The sequence below is a fragment of the Barbus barbus genome, assembly GCF_936440315.1.
Source record: "Barbus barbus genome assembly, chromosome: 43".
Lineage (NCBI taxonomy): Eukaryota > Metazoa > Chordata > Actinopteri > Cypriniformes > Cyprinidae > Barbus > Barbus barbus.
The window spans coordinates 25878027-25890844 of record NC_136721.1 but is presented as its reverse complement, the minus strand read 5'-3'; the positions used below and the strand labels follow the sequence as shown (position 1 = coordinate 25890844).

At 35.3% G+C, this 12818-nt stretch overlaps 1 pseudogene across 1 annotated transcript; it reads left to right on the top strand.

Moving 5' to 3' along the window:
• Nucleotides 1-5253: 5253 nt before the first annotated feature.
• Nucleotides 5254-12818, top strand: LOC306862571 (ornithine decarboxylase antizyme 2-like; annotated as a pseudogene). The gene is made up of 5 exons (XR_013786091.1): nt 5254-5455; nt 8266-8417; nt 10376-10548; nt 11535-11620; nt 11690-12818. The product of XR_013786091.1 is annotated as an ornithine decarboxylase antizyme 2-like (transcript).

Here is a 12818-nt window from a genome sequence, read left to right as displayed (position 1 = left end):
ACTGTATTGCTGAATTAACGCTGGTTCTTCTGAAGTTGCTCTGAAGCTTTAAGAGCATCTCTGACAGTTTTAGGGGCTGCTGGGTAAATCTGGGCCTCGTGTTGCTGATAGATCAGCGCTCGGCGTCGCTCAGGAAGCTCTGGATGAGAAACAGATGCTGCTGATGCCGCAGGAATCAAAGCGCTTCAGAAGGACTGTAGACTCTTCCTCGTAAAACCGGCTGTAAAATCCCAGAACGTCCGTCTTCCTGCCGCTCAGAGGCTCTGATTAAACTTCCTGTTTGTGAAGAGATGCCACTTCCTGGTGCAATATTTCTAGCTTCCGCTGGTTCTGCTGGACACTCGCTCTCAAAATGTGACGAACTGGTTTAAAATGAATTATGTTGATTGATTTATTTCGAGTACCTTTTGTGATTTCTATTTTGAGGTTGAAGCCGATTGTAAATGCAAATCCAGCTTAACGGAGATAAAACTGTGAGTCTGGAATTTCACAGAAGATGTTCAGATGGAACTGAATGGGCTTTTTTTTTGTATATAAAAAGCATTTTGTATTTTGTGAAGCAGGTCTTAACAGCGGCAGATACAGTGTGTTTATATGATTCAACCCTCATGTTCTTTTCATTTTTATTTCTGGTTTTATTTTGCTCTAAAGGTTTTATTTGGATTCAAAGACATCCTTAAGTCTTAAGATGTTTTAAATGAAACGAGACACTGGACAAACACACACATGCCATCCTGTATTAATATACTGTGTCAAAGACATCTGCAGCATACAATAAAGTGTCAAATATTTTCACATATTACTGATTTGACTGTCAGAGTGAATGAGACTTCTTAAAGGAATACTTCAGCCAAAAATGTATCTGAGATCAGGATGAGTTTGTTTCTTCATCAGGTTTGTAGAAATGTGTCTCTGCATCAGTGTCTCAGCAATGAATGCTCTGCAGTGAATGGGTGCCGTCAGAATGAGAGTCTGATAAAAACATCACAATAATTGTAGACACATTTCTACAAACCTGATGAACAAACACTCATCCTGATCTATATTTTTTTAAGTCAGCTTACTTAATTTAAGGCAGCAACTAAGATTGAAGTAGATGTTGTATAGTGTTGATATGGAGTGTTTAGGGCCTTGAATGAACTGAATCTGACGGATTGATCAGGGCGTGTGATTTGAGTTGTTGGCAGGTGAAGAGGTCAAAGTACAGAAACACGTGAGGATGAAGCTCTGAGGATTGACTGATAATATAATGTTCAAAGTCTCATTATGACTCACTCCTGATCGTTTGCTGTTTGACTCTGGATCCTGGGAACGTCTGGCTGGAATCCTTGAAATCTGCCCGGTGATTCCACACACACACACACACACACACACACACACAAGATCTTTTGTTATAGGTGGAATGTGTTGCTATGGAACGCCGGCCAATGGAATGCCGTTCCCGAGAGTCCAGAACGAGCCGCTGGACAAAAGCCTTCATTCGCTGGTTTTGTCTTCAAATGCTTTGAGTCTCAACGCTTCCGGCAAATGACAGACAATAGAGGCTTCAGAAGAGACTAATTAAGTGAAACCTGACGAAGAGCTGGTGAATCACACACCGGATCGTTCTCGTCTCACAGAGTCAAACTCTTTCTGAAAAATCAACCCAGTCTGGATTCAACAAGTTTCCCACGTGCATCAAGACCAGTCGTTATCTGGATGTATTTCTGATAGAACCTGCACTTGCAAAGCTGGTTATAGTGTTTAAGACATTCATATTATTACAGAAATCTGACCTGTTTATTTATTTATGACTGACAAATACCACATTAAGTTTATTACTTTATATTAAAACTGTAGTCCAATTGCATGGAAATTTGATATGCTCGTCAAATTCAAAAAGAAATCTTATTTGAGCAAAAAACCTATAAACTATTTTATATCAGGAGTTAAAAGATATTTACCAAATTAAACTATGAAATGCTTATGTATTTAGATACACAATTTTATTTGCTAAAGAGCTAAAGATATTTGAGAAGTAAAACTTTAAAAAACTTTATTTAATCATTATTTAATTTATTTTCATGATTTTTTTTCCCCCAAGTATTTATTTCTTAAAGCAAGTATTAATAAAAAAAATACAATTAAAAAACTAAGAGAAGTAGTCTAACAATCACATTAATTTCTCAGTTTATATATGATTCGAGTACCATCTCCAAACTCAGTCAATGCCATCAAAAAATCTGTAGTTTATGTCAAATAACATTCACTAAACTGATCCATTTTTTAACAAAGTTGAACCTAGAAAAAAAGTGAAAAATACAACAGGAGCACAAAGCACGTTTTTGTAGTTTACCCTCTATTTAACTCTTTTATATCCTTATTACGAGTGTAGAAGTATAAAACTGAACCGTGGATATATGAGCATCATCTAACCTCACACAGATGAAGATATGCTGTTATTAAACACATAAAGGCCACGCATGAGACTCCTGACCGCTATAAACAGGAGACACTGAGTCTGATGTGGTGTGTTTGTGAGATCTACAGTAACGTGTCTCTGCCTATCAGACAATTATGGCTTTAAAAGAGCATTAACAGTGATGTGTGCTCTTCGGTTTGATGCTGCTGTGTGATGTTTGAACATGCCCTGCTCTGGTTTCATCTCATAAACTCACTGTTATACTGCACTGACATCTGCTGCTCGTGAGAGATGCTGCAGCCTGACTCAGATCCGCCGCCAGTGCGCATGCGCACCACCCACGATTCAGTTCGGGAAAATATGGAGAGATTGATGTCAAAGTTCTCTGTTGTATTAGAAACACATTTATAACACTATATAATGTCATAAATTTATATTAATAAAAAAAATATGGAATTATAAAAAAACTTTTTTCCGATGTTAATAACTGTGGAATTTTGAGGAAAGATGATATCATAATTATACCGTAAATATGATGCATTAATAATTAACCCAAGCTTTTCTGGTTTACATAAATGTAATAGGGTCTATTTTAAAACTTTGTCTACGTCCAGTAAATAAATAAATAGGCCTAAATAAATAAACAAATAATTAATAAACGAAAAACAAAGATAAGTAGAAATAACAAATAATTACAAACAAATAATATATATATATATATATATATATATATATATATATATAATATATTTATATATATACACCTATATATATATCTATATACACACACACACACACACATATCTATATATATATAATTTTGTTTCCTTTATTTCTACTTATCTTTGTTTGGTTTATTAATTATTTGTTTATTTATTTAGGCCTATTATATATATATATATATATATATATATATATATATATATATAGGTGTGTTTGTAAATTGCATATATATTTGTGTGTGTGTGTGTGTGTATATACATATATATATATAGTTTGTTTGTAAATTACATATATATTTTTATATATTTTATTATTTTTTTGTTTGTTTATTTGTTTTGCTCTTGTTTTCTTTATATCTGCTTATCTTTGTTTGGTTAATTAATTAATCAATTAATTTACATGCATTGTGTAGCATATATTTAACTAACCTTGGATTTGACCCCTTTTGTGGCACTTTGTGGTCTGCAATGTTCTGTATTAATTATTTTTAAATAAATTTAAATTAAAAAACCCATCAAATTATGTATGGTTTGCACACACAATCCCACACTAATGAATTAATAATTAATATGAATAAAAATGATCTAAAATAAATACAAAATATGACATTTATAAAAAAAAAAAAAAGCTAACAAATAATTGTTTATAAAACCTGCCAGTAAGCAGGTCAAGTACTAAATCATGTTACCATGTGCACAGATCATGACATCACCGTCATGTGATAAAACACCAGAATGGTGCATTGAATGAGTGAGTGAATACATTTATTTATTTATTAAATAAATACTTTGAGTATTTTGGTCCTAAAATCAAAATAAGTAGACGAATAAATATTCATGAGCCTGATTCCTGAACAGACAGATGAGAAGTCATTGATTTCTGTATAATGTGGAGATTCATGACCTCATGACCTCCGTGACCCAGAAACACTTTAACATGAAGAGTTCCAGATACACCAGACCTTCAGCTGTCTGCAGAGCGTGATGAAGACGAAGATGACTGTGAGATACGTGACTGAAACTAGAAAATACATAAAGGCCAATTACATGTCTTGACCTTTAACCCCTAATCAGCAGATCTGACTCCAGTCCAAGCATTTCTGCAGTTGAAGCCAAGAATTAAGTCCATGTATCGTGTAACAAGGACACCTTAAAATAACGTGTTACCAATATTAATAAGGTAATAAAATATACATACAATTTAATATATATATATATATATATATATATATATACTTTATTTGACCCTCTATCTCTAGCACTCTCTATTCTGATTTTATTTTATCTATTTTTTTTAACTCTAACAGAAGCTTTCTATATTCTTTTTCTATTCTATCTACTTGTTATCTTTGCATGTGTGTGTATATATATATATATGTGTGTGTGTGTCTGTATATATATATATATGTGTGTGTGTGTCTGTATATATATATATATATATATATATATATGGATGTGTGTTAATTACTAACTTATATATATATATGTGTGTGTGTGTCTGTATATATATATATATATATATATATGGATGTGTGTTAATTACTAACTTATATATATATATGTGTGTGTGTGTCTGTATATATATATATATATATATATATATATATATATATGGATGTGTGTTAATTACTAACTTATATATATATATATATATATTAGGCTACTAAATGTATATGTGTGTGTATATATATATATATATATATATATATATATATATATATATATATATATATATTGCATTTTGAATTTGTATTGAAAGATGAATCTTCTCTAAACTTTCTCTGTCAATAACATGACCTTCACTCTCTCAAATGCGCGCAAATAAGGTGCCAAAACATCATATAACACATGCACTCCTAGTCAACAGACTCGAAAGCAAAACTATAGTCGCTTCCTCTCAGTAATTTTCCACTCGATGAACAAACGCGATGACCACGCGTACTATAGCGAAGGATTCGCTCATGAATATTAGTGACGCAAGTCGATCCGACCACGCCGATTCGCTAAAACCGTTACCTTTTGAATATTAATCAAGCACGTGACCGGCCGGCCGTCATTACGGCTCGATGAATATTCATGAGCCGCGCCTTCGCCGTAGTAGCGCGGATGGTGTTTTTGTCGCGTCTCCGCCTCCGCGCTCCTCACTTTCTGCCGACAGCAGACGAGCGAACACAGGCCGCCGTGAACTCTCCCGGGGCCGGATGGTAAAATCCAACCTCCAGCGGATCCTAAACAGTCATTGCTTTGCCCGTGAGAAAGAAGGAAATAAAGCGTGTGAAACTAGCAGCATCATGGAGGCTCTAAGTAACGGTATTAACGACATGATGGGAAGGTGAGAGCCCTTTAACAGCTCGTTCACACACATTTAACCGTTTACATCAACACAACAGTCTTCATATGACTATATAAAGTCATAACAGTGCGGGCTGCTGGCTTTAATTAACGCTTTAATTACGAGTTATTTTCTCTCAGGGCCTGAGAGGCTAATGCTAATATTAGCAGCTGTTTCTTCATCACGTTTAATATTTGCGACAGCAGTTTTTGTCAGTTAACACACTTCACATAATATTTTTAGGGTTTTAAAGGTGCTGGGAACCCTGATCTGTTATCCGTGTGATGTTTAGATGTTAAATTACTCTTTAATCCATCTGAATGAAATCATCTGCTAGCATCTGTGGCCCTTTAAATTCACATCCACGCACCTGATGATTCTCTCAGCGATTTATGATCATTTTCTGTCTTCACGGAATGATTAACGCTCTTATTGTGTCGATTTCGTTATAAAATCGCGTTGTTGTGCGCTATGACGTCAAAGGCCTCGTTTTCACAGCACGTCACAGAAGCCGTCATGACGTCACGCGCCTCGGGCCTTTGATCGCGCCGCGTGCTTTTAGTTATTAAATATTCGTGTTTTATTTTATAGTGAAATTAGATTACATTATGTCCGTGACCGCGTTGAATTTATTGTAAAAAGAATGCTTGTTTTTGTTCTAGTGTGTATTAATAATTCAGTCATTGAATAAAAGCATTTTTTGGATAATGTTAATATCACAATAACGCGCGAGAGAACCCGTTCTCTAAGGACCGGAAGTAGTTCCTTTTATTGTTATGCAGCATGACTTTACTCGTTTTTGTGGTTTGACTGCACGTGGTGCAGTAAGATTATAAGAAATGCTCAATGTTCTGCCTCTTTTTTCGTAATATCTATTGGGACAAAGCATGAAAACTGTCAATAATAGTTATTAAATATCCTACAAAACGCTACATAAGATTTGGCCATTTCAGCACGTTTATTAAAGATTTAAGATTAATATTTTATATGCCATGAAAAAGACAATTTTGTGTTTATTATTGTCTACTCTAATTTTATTGGGGAGGATTTGGAAACATATGTATATATATATATATATATATATATATATATATATATATATATATATATATATATATATACGTAAAACGATAAATTAATAAACGTAACAATTATATAAACATAATCTGTAAACTGAAATTAGTGTGCTTTTTTAATAAACAAACAAACAAACTCTAATATTATAAATGCAAATAAAATAATATTTGGGAAATATTGAGTTTCTATTAGCAGGTTATTTCTAGTAAATGAAACTAAAACCACAAACTACAAAAAAAAAAGTTAAATGAAATAAAATAGAATGATAAAGTGTTTTATATCAGCTAGTTTAAGGAAACATTTCTCAATGTGATGCTCTAAAAAAATCCCAATCTGAAATAAAAATAGACTATAAAAGCTAATAAAAATGACGATAAGACATTAACAACTAAAATTAACATAAAACAAATAATAATAACTATATTTCAGCGATGCTTCCAGTTTGAGTTATATCGTTTACAATCAAATGTTTGTTCATTGTATTTTGATCATGTATATTTTTATAACTTTTTTTCTACTCCCTACTAGTGTTATTTATTTGCTTATTTGTATTATCGTTCATTTTCTTATGCAATTATTTTATTTGAAGAATGCAACACACAGAAAGAAAGAAGTATGCTCTTTGCAAACCAAATTGCTTATGTTTTGTAAATAAACCTTAAACGATACATAAATCTTTTTGGAAAAAGAAACGGCACGTAAAGTTTTAGAAGTCCTGCAGTGTTGGTAGTTTGGTTGATGGTTAATGTTTGTGAAAATGTGTCTGTAATTCGTCTTGTGCTGTTGAATAAGTGCTACCTCCTCGAGTGCAGATCAGATGAATTATGCTTTATTTCTGTTTCTCCTGTCGCTGTAGTGCGTGTAGGATTAGGACCCGATGATTTCTGTGAATTGTGGAATCCAGTCATAAAAACAGAATTTGCTGATGTCATTTTTATAGATTTGTCAAACTTTAAATGAATTAAAGTAGGTTCTAGTTTCTGTAAATATTAAGCCACATAAATACTATTTGAATATGAATGCTGCATGTTCTGTGTCTCTGTGTGAATGAATGGAGACCTACACACATAGATTTTACCCTTTGATTTGAGTAAAACTGGCCTCATCATATACACACAGAAATTTAAAGGTATTCATAGCAACCCGTCAAAATAAAAGTTCGGTTTAACTTGAAGACATTGTGCCAGAGATATATTACTATTGTTCAGTAGAATGTACATAATATTACTACTACTACTAAAATTCTCAAAACTTTATTTTTTAAGGAATACTCGCATGTTTTTCCATGTTTTAATGTTAATAATAAATCCCCTTTGCTTGCCAAAAAATAATAATAATTTTCAATAGTTAAATGAAATTAATGTTTTATACCTTCATTTGATAACCAGAAAAATTTAAATACACAACACAGAATTTCTTGGGGGAAAAAACAACGAAACATTTCATAAGGCTATTTTAAGAATAAATCTGAATAGAAATGTTAAATTTGAATGCATAAAAGATTAGACATGCTAAAACAGAGAATTTGGTAACAAAACATATGGTGAGAAAAAATAAAACATTTCTTTGGGCCCTAAGCATGTAGTTTTTGTTAAACTTTTAATAAATGTATGTGAAATTGTAGAAGTGTTATGATTTTAATTAATTAGACATGCTTTTTGATTAATACAATTTTAAAGTTTAAATGGCTTTTATAGGGCCCTATATAATGTATTTTTCTGTGTTCTCCTCAGTCTGTCGCTGTGCTGCAGTAGTTCCAGTGGTCCAGGGCCTCTGTGGTGCTCCTGATGCCCCTCACCCACCTCTGAAGATCCCAGGTGGGCGAGGGAACGGAGCACGGGATCACTCATCCACAGCAGCACCACCGCAGCTGCAGCTGTACTCCGTGAGTATCTGCACACTGCACCCTACACACTACACTCTCTGCACACTACACACTGTACCCCCCACACTGCACGCCACACCCTACACACTACACGTTACATACTACTCACTACACCCCACACACTACACATTACATACTACTCACTACACTTTACATACTACTCACTGCACCCCGCTCACTACATCCTACACACTGCACACTACATGCTACACACTGCACCCCACACACTACGTTACATGCTACTCACTGCACCCCACACACTACGTTACATACTACTCACTGCACCCCACACACTACGTTACATACTACTCACTGCACCCCGCACATTACATACTACATGCTACACACTGCACCTCACACACTACGTTACATACTACTCACTGCACCCCGCACATTACATACTACATGCTACACACTGCACCTCACACACTACGTTACATACTACTCACTGCACCCCACACATTACATACTACGTGCTACACACTGCACCCCACACACTACGTTACATACTACTCACTGCACCCCGCACATTACATACTACATCCTACACACTGCACCCCACACATTACATACTACATGCTACACACTGCACCTCACACACTACGTTACATACTACTCACTGCACCCCGCACATTACATACTACATGCTACACACTGCACCCTACACATTACATACTACATGTTACACACTGCACCCCACACACTACGTTACATACTACTCACTGCACCCCGCACATTACATACTACATGCTACACACTGCACCCCACACACTACGTTACATACTACTCACTGCACCCCGCACATTACATACTACATGCTACACACTGCATCCTACATACTACACATTGCACCCTAGGGGCAGTCGTGGAATAGGTCCAGCAGGAATTGTCAGTGGGGGGAGTGAATCAATACCACGATTGAGGTGAAACCCTTGAGCAAGGCGCCGAACCCCCAACTGCTCCTCGGGCACTGGGGTGTGTTCACGGTGTGTGTGTGTGTGTGCGCGCACTTGAATAGGTTAAATGCAGAGCACCATACCATACTTGGCCAAACGTCACGTCCTTTCCCTTTCCTTTCCTACTCACTGCACCCGACACACTGCATACTACACTGCGTACTACACACTGCATACCTCATGGTCCAGCGGGTGATGGTGAGAACACGGGTGTCAGATGCTCTTCTGAGAATGTAAATGTCCTCAGACGGGTTCAGTGTTCTCAGAAACACTCATCTCTGTAAGTGTGTTTTGCGTTTTAAAAATCAAACCTTCAGCACACTGTCAGCAGACCGGCATGTTGTGGTGCGTCAGACGTGTCATATCCTGTCATATGATCGGTGTGTGTGTGGGATCACACACACACACACCTCACACTGCATGTTTACACTATTTATCTGACCTCTTTTCTTATAGATGCTCATTTGGCAGGAGTGATTTAGTTGTTGATTTAATGTCAGTTTATATTATTTATTATTATATATTATTGTTTTAAAGTCATAAATATTATTTTGGAAGGACTTAACCTGTTTGAACAGAAAACAGGAATTTGTGTATTTGAGGTGCTTTTTATGAAAAAATACAATAAATGTAAAAATATTTGTAAAATATTTTGTTTCTAAGAAGTTGTATTATCTAACTTTATTATTTATATATTTATAATTTAAAGTTTTTTTTAATTCTATATATTTTTAATTTGCATTATTTTTTATTTTTATTACTATTAACAATGTAAAAATTAATGTAGTTTTTTTTTTTTTTTTTTAAAGAAAGCACCTTTTAGTAACTGGAGATGCATTTTACAAAGGACTAAATGATTACTCTAAACAGAGGAAAGCAGAAATGAAACGCATCATTCAGACAAACAACAGAAGTTCTATAATCACAGAACACAAGCACACACAGATATGAAGTGATGATCAGGACAGACTCCCTAACCTACTCTTCTGATTGGCTCCACAGGACAGGAAGTTGACTGTGACCGAAGAGCCCGCTGGGGCCGGTCACCCCCGCATACTGCACTTCCAGAGCTGGCCTACCGTTTCCCGGGCGATCAAATGGGAGGCGGTGCTTCGGGGCCCCGGCCTGTTCGTGGAGATTCCCTGCGAATCTTTTCCAGAGGGCAGCAAAGATAGGTGAGCGCCTAGCAACCACACACGACACCATAGCAACACCCTGACAACCACCCACAACATCTAGAGCAGGGGTCTGGGACCTCTAGGGGCCACAGGGGAGCGTTGGGGGTCCGTTGAAATGTTTAGAAGAAAAAAGAAAAGAAAAGTGATAATACATAAAATTAAAATAAATGAAAAATGCAAGAAAGATTAAATTAGTAAATAAAAGATTAAAAATAATAAAAAAATATAAAAAGTTATATGATATGAATTATATGATAAAAAAGTATTACATTACATATATTTTTTTTTAAATCCATAAACTATACAAATTTGATAAAATAATACAAATTAAAAATGTATAAAAAATTTAAATATAAGAATTAAATACCAGTAAAATATCATTAAAATGTTAGGTAAAATATTTAATATTAAATGGTAAACATGAGAATTTAAATGTATAATAAAAGAGAGAGATCTAATACAAATGAATTTCAAATAAATAAGAAATAGATTAAATAAAGTGCAACAAAATAAAAATGAGATTAAACGATATTAGACTAAAATAAAATAAGATACTGAAAAAATATTGATTAAAACATTACAAATATGATATAAATAATCTGAGATTAAAATAAATTTACAAAATGGGATTGAAATTGATAAAAATTGGCAATACATAAATGAATAAATATATAAATTATTTAATGTGTACAAAAAAAGTGTGTATGTATATATGCATATTAGATTTAAAATACACAAATACATATCCAGTACGATAATAACTAGAAAGAATGTGCCTTAATAAAATTGTGCGTGTATAGTATTTTTTAATTTTGGGGGGTTTTCTGCGTTGTAATCCTGTGATTTAATCCTGATGATCCATTGTAATCCTCCCATGGCATCTGAAAGCCTGAAACCCCTGATTCACTTTCAGAACGTCTCAGATCTAGTCTAATGATCTTGAATTACTGTATTAATCTGGAAGCGTTTGTGTCTGTTTCCAGCTTCATCTCTCTGCTGGAGTTTGCAGAAGAACATCTGAAAGTCGTCAGCGTGTTCGTCTGCTTTTATAAGAACAGAGATGATCGTGGTAGGTCAGACTCTTCATGTTTAACCGTGTGTGTGTGCTGTGCTGACGTGTGTGTTCCTCTGTCCTCAGTGAAACTGGTGCGTACCTTCAGCTTTCTGGGCTTTGAGATGGTGAAACCGGGCCATGCTCTGGTCCCCGCTCGACCTGACGTTCTCTTCATGGCCTACAACTTTGACAGGGATTCCTCGGACGAAGACTAGTCTCCTCTCATTCCTCCTTTGGACGCGCTCCGTCTGCAGCGTGTAAACCGCTCGGATCCGTCTACAGGCTTCAGACGGAGCTGCTCAATCGTTAGCGTGCTGCTTGACTCGTTCATCAAGTGAATCTGTTTGCTTCTAATGCTCGTGTTTTGTTTATTTGATGTTTGATTTTCTGGAATGTACAAAAGGTCATTTCTGCATTTGATTGGATGTTTCTTCCTGCTCTTCAAGCCTGCCCAGGTAAAAAATAAAATAAGTGCACTTCCATAATGTACTTAAAGTGTGCTATTTACAAAGATTCTTTAGTACTGCTGAAGTGTACTCAACTGTGCTATTTTGGGACGCTGTGAATATGAACTAAAATGTGCTTTTAACATACTATCTCTGTATTTAAAACTGTTTAGTCACCACTTGTGAATGAAAGATGGGTGACTAAAAACGGAGATGTTAAAAGCACATTTTAGTTCATATTCCTGGCGTCCCAAACTAGCAACGCTTGAGTACACTTAGTTGATCTTAAGCAGTACTAAAGAATCATTTTTAGTGTATGAAGTAGAACATTAGAGCGCTTTAAGTACATTAGGGAAGTGCACTTATTGTTAACCTGGGTGTGATTGTAGGTTTCTGAGGCTTTGCTCTTCTGTTCTACATTTACAGTCAGTTTTTACCTCAGAATGTGCTTTGTTGTTTTTTATTAGACATGTTTTGGAGTGAATCGGGATGAATCGGTAACGTGATTGATTGATTTCTCTCTGAATGCGACTCGACTGGTACAAACCTTGATGTTAAACGAAATCGACGCATCCAAAGCTCTCTTACCTCCGGCTGTCATGTTTTGATGGTGTATATCAGAAGCGTGTTTAGGCTTTCGTTGTGTGTCGGCTGTGCTGTTACTCGTGGTCCTCTCCATAGTTTATTTATCACATGGTTTGGAGCCGCTTTCTCCTCTGTAGTGGTACATTATACAGCTTCTGTGATAAAAACATTCTTTAAAGACA